General features: G+C 42.5%; 2 non-coding genes across 2 annotated transcripts; both read left to right on the top strand.

Annotated features, from left to right (window-relative positions):
- The first annotated feature begins 1,139 nt into the window (after positions 1–1,139).
- Positions 1,140–1,253, top strand: LOC140274314 (U5 spliceosomal RNA). The gene has a single exon (XR_011908279.1). It is a non-coding gene; the product is annotated as a U5 spliceosomal RNA (small nuclear RNA).
- Positions 1,254–1,561: 308 nt separating this feature from the next.
- On the top strand, positions 1,562–1,745 carry LOC140274106 (U2 spliceosomal RNA). The gene has a single exon (XR_011908092.1). It is a non-coding gene; the product is annotated as a U2 spliceosomal RNA (small nuclear RNA).
- Positions 1,746–13,740: the final 11,995 nt, after the last annotated feature.

Raw genomic sequence — 13,740 nt, forward strand, 5'->3', positions numbered from 1 at the left:
ACAAGAACTCATAAGTTTGGCAGTATTGCTCTGCCGTCAGCAATCATACACCCATTTTATTTTCGTGAGACATGTGCAGGCACCTGTTCATCTACTGTTCTATCACTATGAATTAGTTTATCTATTATCAATAAGGATACTTCTACAACTACTATCAAAGTATGTCCGGACTTCTTATGTTGTCAGTTGCTATATATGAATAAGTGGGTAGCTACTGACAAGCATTAAGCATGTCACACAGCCCAAACATATAACATTTCAGGACACACCACACAGTTAACAACCACAGTGAAGTGTCAAAGCCCAAACATGTAACATTTCAGGACACACCACACAGTTAACAACCACAGTGAAGTGTCAAAGCCCAAACATGTAACATTCAACAGGACACTTACACAACACATTCAAATCAAACAGTCAGACAACATACAAGAACATATACCCCAGCCGGCATTGCTCCCTGCCTATTTTCCTACAGCTCACTATGTGTGCGCACACCTTTATTCACAAACTCTTCAACTTATACTCTTTTACCAAAGCTGCTACAGCTCGATTGGCCGAATACCCTTAGATCCTATTTCGGTGAATTTGACATCTGCCTTACATGTAACAGATTAGCGGTTTAGCAGTTTTAATTTAGTTTGAGTGAAGGAATTCATTTTATAGCAAAATCCGAAATCGTGAAGAACTCATGAAAGTAAGCTTATTCTCGGATTCCTGAAACTTTAGATTTGCTCTTTCTTTTACTGCAAAGTACAACGTTGTTTTTTTTTTTTGTTTAAATCTTTCTAGACATGGTAAATATGAAGGACAAAGCAGTTTTAACATAGTTTGAGTGAAGGAATTCATTTTATAGATAAAATCCCAAGAGTCTGCTGAGAAAAGAGAGTGAATGCGAAGTAGACTTTAACACGGCTCTGGGAGCGAGCCGAGTGTGGGCTAACCGGGAGAATTGCTTGAAAGAAACGCGACACCGAATGAGCGGTCAGAACAAAGCCTCAATACGGTGTTCCCGTGGTGTTTTTGTTGCTGCCTTGTCGATTGCACAGGGGCAAGCGTTTCAACCAAGCAACGCTCACCATGGGGAAGGTGGCTATGGCAACTAGCCTGATGCCCTGCTCCCGCAGTGACGGATAATCGTACTCTGGTTTCTCTTCATAACATACAAGTCTTTCGCCTTTTACTAAAGACTTTCGTGGAGAGCAGCACTAATGAGTTGTTTCTATTTTTGGCAGGCTTTACCTTTGCGGGTGAAGCCCTCTCTGTCTGTGCAAAAGAAATCTTGTTACTGTGCAGAGTGACTTCTCTGAGTAGAGTCGCCTTACTTGTTGCGATTGTGCCGATGTTCGAAGCTGGAGTGCAAAGTTGTTGCTTGAATGGTGCTTGCTGGAGCATGCGGGAGTGCAAAGTTATACCATTTAAAAGGGCTGAAGAGTGCTCAGTGCAGCGGGTGGGCGGAGGTGCAACGTGACACTCTAGCCACCTATGGCCATAAAAAGAACACTGCTACAAGTGCGCATTGTGCCAGCAAGGGCCCTCGGACCTGAAACAGTGGACAGTTATCGCTTCTCGGCCTTTTGGCTAAGATCAAGTGTAGTATCTGTTCTTATCAGTTTAATATGTCCTCTATACGAGGACTACATATTAAATGGATTTTTAAGAATAGGAGTTGAAAAAGAAGCTTGCTCCGTTCACTCCAAGCATCGACCCAGTACTGCAGTGCCGCTGGGAACGGTGCGCTCTTCTCTGCTCTTGTGAAAAAGCAAACAGCGGTGCAGGATGGAAGTTTCAGGGAGCCCAAGATGAAACTTTCTTTTAATCTGCTGAGAAAAGAGAGTGAATGCGAAGTAGACTTTAACACAGCTCTGGGAGCGAGCCGAGTGTGGGCTAACCGGGAGAATTGCTTGAAAGAAACGCGACACCGAATGAGTGGTCAGAACAAAGCCTCAATACGGTGTTCCCGTGGTGTTTGTGGCTGCCTTGTCTTTTGCACAGAGTAAAAGACAAGGCAGCCATCGAATAGGGCCCGATTGTTCCTACTTGGTCAGCCGAGGAGCAAGGGGGGGGAGCAAGCGTCTCAACCAAGCAAATCTCACCAAGTAGGAACAATCGGGCCCTATTCGATGGCTGCAACACCTGAAAGAGATATTGATGAGAGACCCGATCAAAAGCTTTTTCAAAGTCTAAATTTAAGATGACAAGCCGGGTGTTTCTGTCTCTAGCGTAATCAATGATGTCTCGAATCAGTACGAGGCTGTCGGTGAGTTGTCTCTCTGAGATGGCACAAGCCTGGTCTGGGTGAATTACCTCCTCTAAAACAGAGGACATCCGTGTCGTTAAAACCTTGCTAAAAAGTTTACAGTCAAAGTTTAAAAGTGTGATGGGCCTCCAATTCTTTAGGTCAGTCTTATCATTTTTATCAGAAGTGAAGAAATAAATGAATGCCTATCAACAAATGTGGGATCTAAACTCTAGTGCTTCCTCTAAAATAATTTCCTTTCTCAATTTAGAAATGTGTTCGAAAAGGTAAAAATGCCGGTCCATACATAATCAAAATTGGGAGAGGTGGTGTTCAGCTGCAAGAAGGTCTAAATGTCCATCAATAATTGCTAGAAAACATGAAAGAAAATTTTCGAAAATCAAACCACACATGATCATAAGTGGGAGAGGAGGTGTTCAGCTGCAAGAAGGTGTGAATGTCCACCCATAATACCTGAAAAATGGGTAAAAAAAAGGTGCGAATGCCCAACCATACATCATCAAAAGCAGGAGTGCATGAGTTCGGCTACAAGAAGGTGTGAACGTCCAACCAAAGTTTGTAAAAAGCAGTTAAGAAAAGGTTCGAATATCCAACCATACATAATCAAAAGCGGGAGCAGAGCTGTTCGACTGCAAGTAGGTGTGAATGTCAGATCATAATTTGCAAAAAGCTGATGAGAAAGGGTGAGAATGCCCGACTATACACCATCAAATGCGGGAGCGGAGTTGTTCGGCTGTGAGTAGGTGTGAATCTCCGACCATAATTGCTGAAAAATGTGTTAGAAAAGGTAAGAATGCCGGTCCATACATCATCAAAAGCGAGAGAGGTTGTGTTCGGCTGCAAGTAGGTGTGAATGTCCAGCCATAATTACTCACAAACGGGTAAGAAAAGGTAGTATTGCCAGACCATATATGATCAAAACAGGGAGCGGAGGTGGTTCAGCTGCAAGAAGGTTTGAATGTCCGACTAAAGTTCAAATATATTAACAAAAGCGGGAGGAGAGGTCTTCGGATGAGAGTGGTTGAAAATTTCCAACCATAATGTATAAAATGCGGTGAAAAAAAGGTGTGATAGAACACTAAAAGGTGGAGCGGAAGTGTTCGGCTGCAAGAAGGTGTGAATGTCCAACTATATTTGGTGAAAAGCAGGTGAAGCAAGGTCTGAATGCCCAACCTTACATCATCAAAAGCGAGATCAGAGGTGTTTGGCTGCAAGAAGGCCATAGTTTGCCAAAAGCGGGTAAGGTGCGAATGTCCGACTAAATATCAACAAAATTTGGGGTGGAGGTCTTCGGATGCAAGTGGGTGTGAATGTCCGACTATATTTGGTGAAAAGCAGGTGAAGCAAGGTCTGAATGCCCAACCTTACATCATCAAAAGCGAGATCAGAGGTGTTTGGCTGCAAGAAGGCCATAGTTTGCCAAAAGCGGGTAAGGTGCGAATGACCGACTAAATATCAACAAAAGTGGGGGCGGAGGTCTTCGGATGCAAGTGGGTGTGAATATCCCACCATACAAGTATGGTGGAGAGGAAGCTGTGAATGGCCGACCATAGTAAAAGGCGGGTGAGAGAAGGTGCAAATGTCAAACCATACATAATCAAAACAGGGAGCGGAGGTGTTCTGCTGTAAGAAGGTGTGAATGTCCAACCATAGTTGGTAAAAAGCGGGTAAGAAAAGGTTAAAATACCCGACTGTACACAATCAATAGCGGGAGCGGAGTTGTTCGGCTACTAAAAGGTGTGAAAGTCCGACCATGGTTTGTAAAAAGCGGGTAAGAAAAGGTGCGAATGCCCGACAATGTATGATCAAAAGAGAGAGTGGAGGTTTTCGGCTGCAAGAAGGTCTGAATGTCCAACCATAATTTGTAAAAACCGGGGAAGAAAAGGCTCGAAAGCCCGACTATACACCATCAAAAGTGGGAGCGGAGGTGTTCAGCTGCAAGACGGTCTGAATGTCCATCAATAATTGCTAGAAAACATGAAAGAAAATTTTCGAATATCAAACTGCACATGATCATAAGCGGGAGAGGAGGTGTTCAGCTGCAAGAAGGTGTGAATGTCTACCCATAATTACTGAAAAATGGGTAAGAAAAGGTGCGAATGCCTAACCATACATCATCAAAAGAGGGAGCGGAGGTGTTCCGCTGTAAGACGGTGTGAATGTCCGACCATAGATGGTAAAAAGCGGGTAAGAAAAGGTTAAATTACCCGACTGTACACAATCAAAAGAGGGAGCGGAGTTGTTCAGCTAAGAGAAGGTGTGAAAGTCCGACCTTGGTTTGTAAAAAGCGGGTAAGAAAAGGTTCGTATGCCCGAATATACACCATCAAAAGCGGAAGCGGAGGTGTTCGGCTGCAAGATATTGTGAACGTCCGACCAAAGTTTGTAAAAAGCAGTTAAGAAAAGGTTCGAATATCTAACCAAACATAATCAAAAGCGGGAGCAGAGCTGTTCGACTGGAAGTAGGTGTGAATGTCAGATCATAATTTGCAAAAAGCTGATGAGAAAGGGTGAGAATGCCCGACTATATAACATCAAATGCGGTAGCGGAGTTTTTCGGCTGTGAGTAGGTGTGAATCTCCAACCATAATTGCTGAAAAATGTGTTAGAAAAGGTAAAAATGCCGGTCCATACATCATCAAAATCGGGAGAGGTGGTGTTCAGCTGCAAGAAGGTCTAAATGTCCATCAATAATTGCTAGAAAACATGAAAGAAAATTTTCGAAAATCAAACCACACATGATCATAAGTGGGAGAGGAGGTGTTCAGCTGCAAGAAGGTGTGAATGTCCACCCATAATACCTGAAAAATGGGTAAAAAAAAGGTGCGAATGCCCAACCATACATCATCAAAAGCAGGAGTGCATGTGTTCGGCTACAAGAAGGTGTGAACATCCAACCAAAGTTTGTAAAAAGCAGTTAAGAAAAGGTTCGAATATCCAACCATACATAATCAAAAGCGGGAGCAGAGCTGTTCGACTGCAAGTAGGTGTGAATGTCAGATCATATTTGCAAAAAGCTGATGAGAAAGGGTGAGAATGCCCGACTATACACCATCAAATGCGGTAGCGGAGTTGTTCGGCTGTGAGTAGGTGTGAATCTCCAACCATAATTGCTGAAAAATGTGTTAGAAAAGGTAAAAATGCCGGTCCATACATAATCAAAATCGGGAGAGGTGGTGTTCAGCTGCAAGAAGGTCTAAATGTCCATCAATAATTGCTAGAAAACATGAAAGAAAATTTTCGAAAATCAAACCACACATGATCATAAGTGGGAGAGGAGGTGTTCAGCTGCAAGAAGGTGTGAATGTCCACCCATAATACCTGAAAAATGGGTAAAAAAAAAGGTGCGAATGCCCAACCATACATCATCAAAAGCAGGAGTGCATGTGTTCGGCTACAAGAAGGTGTGAACGTCCAACCAAAGTTTGTAAAAAGCAGTTAAGAAAAGGTTCGAATATCCAAACATACATAATCAAAAGCGGGAGCAGAGCTGTTCGACTGCAAGTAGGTGTGAATGTCAGATCATAATTTGCAAAAAGCTGATGAGAAAGGGTGAGAATGCCCGACTATACACCATCAAATGCGGGAGCGGAGTTGTTCGGCTGTGAGTAGGTGTGAATATCCGACCATAATTTCTGAAAAATGTGTTAGAAAAGGTAAGAATGCCGGTCCATACATCATCAAAAGCGAGAGAGGTTGTGTTCGGCTGCAAGTAGGTGTGAATGTCCAGCCATAATTACTCACAAACGGGTAAGAAAAGGTAGTATTGCCAGACCATATATGATCAAAACAGGGAGCGGAGGTGGTTCAGCTGCAAGAAGGTTTGAATGTCCGACTAAAGTTCAAATATATTAACAAAAGCGGGAGGAGAGGTCTTCGGATGAGAGTGTTTGAAAATTTCCAACCATAATGTATAAAATGCGGTGAAAAAAGGTGTGATAGAACACTAAAAGGTGGAGCGGAAGTGTTCGGCTGCAAGAAGGTGTGAATGTCCGACTATATTTGGTGAAAAGCAGGTGAAGCAAGGTCTGAATGCCCAACCTTACATCATCAAAAGCGAGATCAGAGGTGTTTGGCTGCAAGAAGGCCATAGTTTGCCAAAAGCGGGTAAGGTGAGAATGACCGACTAAATATCAACAAGAGTGGGGGCGGAGGTCTTCGGATGCAGGTGGGTGTGAATATCCCACCATACAAGTATGGTGGAGAGGAAGCTGTGAATGGCCGACCATAGTAAAAGGCGGGTGAGAGAAGGTGCGAATGTCAAACCATACATAATCAAAACAGGGAGCGGAGGTGTTCTGCTGTAAGAAGGTGTGAATGTCCAACCATAGTTGGTAAAAAGCGGGTAAGAAAAGGTTAAAATACCCGACTGTACACAATCAATAGCGGGAGCGGAGTTGTTCGGCTACAAGAAGGTGTGAAAGTCCGACCATGGTTTGTAAAAAGCGGGTAAGAAAAGGTGCGAATGCCCGACAATGTATGATCAAAAGAGGGAGTGGAGGTTTTCGGCTGCAAGAAGGTCTGAATGTCCAACCATAATTTGTAAAAACCGGGGAAGAAAAGGCTCGAAAGCCCGACTATACACCATCAAAAGTGGGAGCGGAGGTGTTCAGCTTCAAGACGGTCTGAATGTCCATCAATAATTGCTAGAAAACATGAAAGAAAATTTTCGAATATCAAACTGCACATGATCATAAACAGGAGAGGAGGTGTTCAGCTGCAAGAAGGTGTGAATGTCTACCCATAATTACTGAAAAATGGGTAAGAAAAGGTGCGAATTCCTAACCATACATCATCAAAAGAGGGAGCGGAGGTGTTCCGCTGTAAGACGGTGTGAATGTCCGACCATAGATGGTAAAAAGCGGGTAAGAAAAGGTTAAATTACCCGACTGTACACAATCAAAAGAGGGAGCGGAGTTGTTCAGCTAAGAGAAGGTGTGAAAGTCCGACCTTGGTTTGTAAAAAGCGGGTAAGAAAAGGTTCGTATGCCCGAATATACACCATCAAAAGCGGAAGCGGAGGTGTTCGGCTGCAAGATATTGTGAACGTCCGACCAAAGTTTGTAAAAAGCAGTTAAGAAAAGGTTCGAATATCTAACCAAACATAAGAATGAGTCTTTTCCGCTGTAGAATGCCCGACTATAGACCATCAAATGCGGGAGCGGAGGTGTTCGGCTCTGAGTAGGTGTGAATGTCCGACCATAATTGCTGAAGAATGTGTTAGAAAAGGTAAGAATGCTGGACCATACATCATCAAAAGCGGTAGAGGTGGTGTTCGGCTGCAAAAAGGTGTGACTGTTCGACTAAAGTTTGTGAAAAGTGGGTAAGACAAGGTGCGAATGCCTGACAATGTATGATCAAAAGCGGGAGCGGAGGTGTTCAGCTGCAAGAAGGTCTACATGTCCATCAATAATTGCTAGAAAACATGAAAGAAACTTTTCGAAAATCAAACCGCACATGATCATAAGTGGGATAGGAGGTGTTCAGCTGCAAGGTGTGAATGTCCACCCATAATTCCTGAAAAATGGGCAAAAAAAAGGTGTGAATGCCCAACCATACATCATCAAAAGCAGGAGTGGAAGTGTTCGGCTACAAGAAGGTGTGAACGTCCAACCAAAATATGTAAAAAGAAGTTAAGAAAAGGTTCGAATATCCAACCAAACATAATCAAAAGCGGGAGCAGAGCTGTTCGACTGCAAGTAGGTGTGAATGTCAGATCATAATTTGCAAAAAGCTGATGAGAAAGGGTAAAAATGCCAGTCCATACATCATCAAAAGCGAGAGAGGTTGTGTTCGGCTGCAAGTAGGTGTGAATGTCCAGCCATAATTACTCACAAACGGGTAAGAAAAGGTAGTATTGCCAGACCATATATGATCAAAACAGGGAGCGGAGGTGGTTCAGCTGCAAGAAGGTTTGAATGTCAAACTAAAGTTCAAATATATTAACAAAAGTGGGAGGAGAGGTCTTCGGATGAAAGTGGTTTAAAATTTCCAACCATAATGTATAAAATGCGGTGAAAAAAAAGTGTGATAGAACACTAAAAGGTGGAGCGGAAGTGTTCGGCTGCAAGAAGGTGTGAATGTCCAACTATATTTGGTGAAAAGCAGGTGAAGCAAGGTCTGACTGCCCAACCTTACACCATCAAAAGCGAGATCAGAGGTGTTTGGCTGCAAGAAGGCCATAGTTTGCCAAAAGCGGGTAAGGTGCGAATGTCCGACTAAATATCAACAAAATTTGGGGCGGAGGTTTTTGGATGCAAGTGGGTGTGAATATCCCACCATACAAGTATGGTGGAGAGGAAGCTGTGAATAGCCGACCATAGTTTGGAAAAAGCGGGTAAGAAAAGGTTTGAATGCCCGAACATACACCATCAAAAGAGGGAGCGGAGGTGTTCCGCTGTACGGAGGTGTGAATGTCCGACCATACTTGGTAAAAAGCGGGTAAGAAAAGGTTAAAATACCCGACTGTACACAATCAATAGCGGGAGCGGATGTGTTCGGCTACAAGAAGGTGTGACAGTCCGACCATGGTTTGTAAAAAGTGGGTAAGAAAAGGTGCGAATGTCCGACAATGTATGATCAAAAGAGAGAGCGGAGGTTTTCGGATACACGAAGGTTTGAATGTCCTACCATAGTTTGTAAATAGCGGGTAAGAAAAGGTTCGAATGCCCGACTATACACCATAAAAAGCGGGAGCGGAGGTGTTCCGCTGTAAGACGGTGTGAATGTCCGACCATAGTTGGTAAAAAGCGGGTAAGAAAAGGTTAAAATACCCGACTGTACACAATCAATAGCGGGAGCGGAGTTGTTCGGCTACAAGAAGGTGTGAAAGTCCGACCATGGTTTGTAAAAAGCAGTTAAGAAAAGGTTTGAATATCCAAACCAAATATAATCAAAAGCGGGAGCAGAGCAGTTCGACTGCAAGTAGGTGTGAATGTCAAGCCATAATTACTCACAAACGGGGGAAGAAAAGGTAGTATTGCCAGACCATACATGATCAAAACAGGGAGCGGAGGTTCAGCTGCAAGGTGTGAATGTCTGACTATAGTTTGTAAAAAGCGGGTAAGAAAAGGCTCGAAAGCGCGACTATACATCATCAAAAGCGGGAGCGGAGGTGTCCAGCTGTGAGTAGGTGTGAATGTCCGACCATAATTGCTGAAAAATGTGTTAGAAAAGGTAAGAATACTGGACCATACATCATCAAAAGCGGGAGAGGTGGTGTTCGGCTGCAAGAAGGTGTGAAAGTCCGACAATGGTTTGTAAAAAGCGGGTAAAAAAAGGTTCGAATGCCCGAATATACATCATCAAAAGCGGAAGCGGAGGTGTTCGGATGCAAGAAGGTGTGAACGTCCGACCAAAGTTTGTAAAAAGCAGTGAAAAGCGAGAAAAAGCATTTCGTGAGTTCTGCATGATTTGGGATTTTGCTTATAAAATGCATTACTTCACTCAAACTATGTTAAAACTGATTTGTCCTTCATATTTACCATGTCTAGAAATATTTAAACAAAAAAACAACGTTGTACTTTGCAGTAAAAGAAAGAGCAAATCTAAAGTTGCAGGAATCCGAGTATAAGCCTGCTTTCATGAGTTCTGCACGATTTCGGATTTTGCTATAAAATGAATTGCTTTGCTCAAACCAAGTTAAAACTGCTTTGTCCTTCCATATTCATCAATGTCTAGATCGACTTCAACAAAGAAAAACATTGGACTTTGCAGTAGAAGAAGTTGAAATCCATCTACACATTGATAAATATGAAGGACAAAGCAGTTCCCACTTGCCCATAAGAAAATAAGCTTATTCTCGGATTCCTGATCCTTCAGTGTTGCTCTTTCTTCTACTGCAAAATACAATGTGGTTCTTTGTTGAAGTCGATCTAGACATTGATAAATATGAAGGAAAAAGCAGTTTTAACTTGGTTTGAGTGAATGAATTAATTTTATACATAAAATCCGAAATCGTGCAGAACTCATGAAAATAAGCTTATTCTCGGATTCCTAAAACTTTTGATTGGCTCTTTCTTTTACTGCAAAGTACAACGTTGTTTTTTTGTTTAAATCTATCGAGACATTGATAAATATGAAGGTAAAAGCCGTTTTAACATAGTTTGAGTGAAGGAATTGATTTTATAGATAAAATCCCAAATCATGCAGAACTCCTCAAAAGGGGCGTATGGCTTAATCACAAGTGTGGTTCTTTCTCATTCAGGGTAGTATGAGGAAGTTTATGCTTGAAATATATGTAGAAATGGGTACATATGAAGGACAAAGCAGTGTTAACTTAGTTTGAGTGAAGGAATTCATTTTATACATAAAATCCCAAATCATGCACAACGTATGAAAAGAAGCTTATTCTCGGATTCCTGATCCTTCAGTTTTGCTCTTTCTTCTACTGCAAAATACAATGTTGTTCTTTGTTGAAGTCGATCTAGACATTGATAAATATGAAGGAAAAAGCAGTTTTAACTTGGTTTGAGTGAATGAATTAATTTTATACGTAAAATCCGAAATCGTGCAGAACACATGAAAATGAGCTTATTCTCGGATTCCTAAAACTTTTGATTTGCACTTTCTTTTACTGCAAAGTACAACGTTGTTTTTTGTTGAAATCTATCTAGACATTGATAAATACCAGCCGAAACTCTGCTGCCGCTTTTGATAATTTATGGTTGGGCATTCTTACCTTTTCTTACCCGCTTTTTACAAATTATGATCTTACATTCACACCTACTTGCAGTCGAACACCTTCTCATCCACTTATGATCATGTGCGGTTGGGCTTTCGCACCTTTTCTTACCGATTTTTCAGTAATTATGGGTGGACATTCAGACCTTCTTGCAGCCGAAAACCTCCGCTCCTCTTTTGATCATACATTGTCGGGCATTCACACCTTGTCTTACCCGCTTTTTACAAACTTTAGTCGGACATTAAAACCTTCTTGCAGCTGAACCACCTCCGCTCCCTGTTTTGATCATATATGGTCTGGCAATAGTACCTTTTCTTACCCGTTTGTGAGTAATTATGGCTGGACATTCACACCTTCTTGCAGCTGAACACCTCCTCTTCCGCTAATGATCATGTAAGGTTTGATATTCGAAAATTTTCTTTCATGTTTTAAAGCAATTATTAATGGACATTCACACCTACTTGCAGCCGAACACCACCTCTCCCGCTTTTGATGATGTATGGACCAGCATTCTTACCTTTTCTAACACATTTTTCAGCAATTATGGTTGGAGAATCACACCTACTCACAGCCGAACAACTCCGCTACCGCATTTGATGGTGTATAGTCGGGATTTCTCACCCTTTCTCATCAGCTTTTTGCAAATTATTCTCTGACATTCACACCTACTTGCAGTCGAACAGCTCTGCTCCCGCTTTTGATTATGTTTGGTTAGATATTCGAACCTTTTCTTAACTGCTTTTTTACAAACTTTGGTCGGACGTTCACACCTTCTTGCAGCGGAACACCTACGCTTCCGGTTTTGATAGTGTATATTCGGGCATACGAACCTTTTCTTACCCGCTTTTTACAAACCATGGTCGGACTTTCACACCTTCTCTTAGCTGAACAACTCCGCTCCCTCTTTTGATTGTGTACAGTCGGGTATTTTAACCTTTTCTTACCCGCTTTTTACCAACTATGATAGGACATTCACACCGTCTTACAGCGGAACACCTCCGCTCCCTCTTTTGATGGTGTATGTTCGGGCATTCGAACCTTTTCTTACCCGCTTTTTACAAACCAGGGTTGGACTTTCACACCTTTTAGTAGCCGAGCAACTCCGCTCCCGCTATTGATTGTGTACAGTCGGGTATTTTAACCTTTTCTTACCCGCTTTTTAGCAACTATGGTCTGACATTCACACCTTCTTACAGCGGAACACCTCCGCTCCCTCTTTTGATTATGTATGTTCGGGCATTCGAACCTTTTCTTACCCGCTTTTTACAAACTATGGTGGGACATTCAAACCTTCTTGTATCCGAAAACCTCCGCTCTCTCTTTTGATCATACATTGTCGGACATTCGCACCTTTTCTTATCCGCTTTTTACAAACCATGGTTGGACTTTCACACCTTCTTGTAGCCGAACACATCCGCTCCCGCTATTGATTGTGTACAGTCGGGTATTTTAACCTTTTCTTACCCGCTTTTTACCAACTATGGTCGGACATTCACACCTTCGTACAGCGGAACACCTCCGCTCCCTGTTTTGATGGTGTATGTTCGGGTATTCAAACCTTTTCTTACCCGCTTTTTCCAAACTATGGTCGGCTATTCACAGCTTCCTCTCCACCATACTTGTATGGTTGGATATTCACACCCACTTGCATCCGAAGACCTCCGCCCCAAATTTTGTTGATATTTAGTCGGACATTCGCACCTTACCCGCTTTTGGCAAACTATGGCCTTCTTGCAGCCAAACACCTCTGATCTCACTTTTGATGATGTAAGGTTGGGCATTCAGACCTTGCTTCACCTGCTTTTCACCAAATATAGTCGGACATTCACACCTTCTTGCAGCCGAACACTTCCGCTCCACCTTTTAGTGTTCTATCACACCTTTTTTTCACCGCATTTTATACATTATGGTCGGAAATTTTCAACCACTCTCATCCGAAGACCTCTCCTCCCGCTTTCTTTAATATTTTAACTTTAGTTGGACATTCAAACCTTCTTGCAGCTTAACCACCTCCGCTCCCTGTTTTGATCATATATGGTCTGGCAATACTACCTTTTCTTATCCGTTTGTGAATAATTATGGCTGGACATTCACACCTACTTGCAGCCGGACACAACCTCTCTCGCTTTTGATGATGTATGGACCGGCATTCTTACCTTTTCTTACACATTTTTCAGCAATTATGGTCGGAGATTCACACCTACTCACAGCCGAACAACTCCGCTCCCGCATTTGATGGTGTATAGTCGGGCATTCTCACCCTTTCTCATCAGCTTTTTGCAAATTATGATCTGACATTCACACCTACTTGCAGTCGAACAGCTCTGCTCCCGCTTTTTTGATTATGTATAGTTGGATATTCGAACCTTTTCTTAACTGCTTTTTACAAACTTTGGTTGGACGTTCACACCTTCTTGTAGCCGAACACATGCACTCCTGCTTTTGATGATGTATGGTTGGGCATTCGCACCTTTTTTTTACCCATTTTTCAGGTATTATGGGTGGACATTCACACCTTCTTGCAGCTGAACACCTCCTCTCCCACTTATGATCATGTGTGGTTTGATTTTCGAAAATTTTCTTTCATGTTTTCTAGCAATTATTGATGGACATTTAGACATTCTTGCAGCTGAACACCACCTCTCCCGATTTTGATGATGTATGGACCGGCATTTTTACCTTTTCTAACACATTTTTCAGCAATTATGGTTGGAGATTCACACCTACTCACAGCCGAACAACTCCGCTACCGCATTTGATGGTGTATAGTCGGGCATTCTCACCCTTTCTCATAAGCTT

The sequence above is a fragment of the Leuresthes tenuis genome, unplaced genomic scaffold (genome assembly GCF_036924035.1).
Source record: "Leuresthes tenuis unplaced genomic scaffold, fLeuTen1.0.hap1 SCAF_17, whole genome shotgun sequence".
NCBI classification, from domain to species: domain Eukaryota; kingdom Metazoa; phylum Chordata; class Actinopteri; order Atheriniformes; family Atherinopsidae; genus Leuresthes; species Leuresthes tenuis.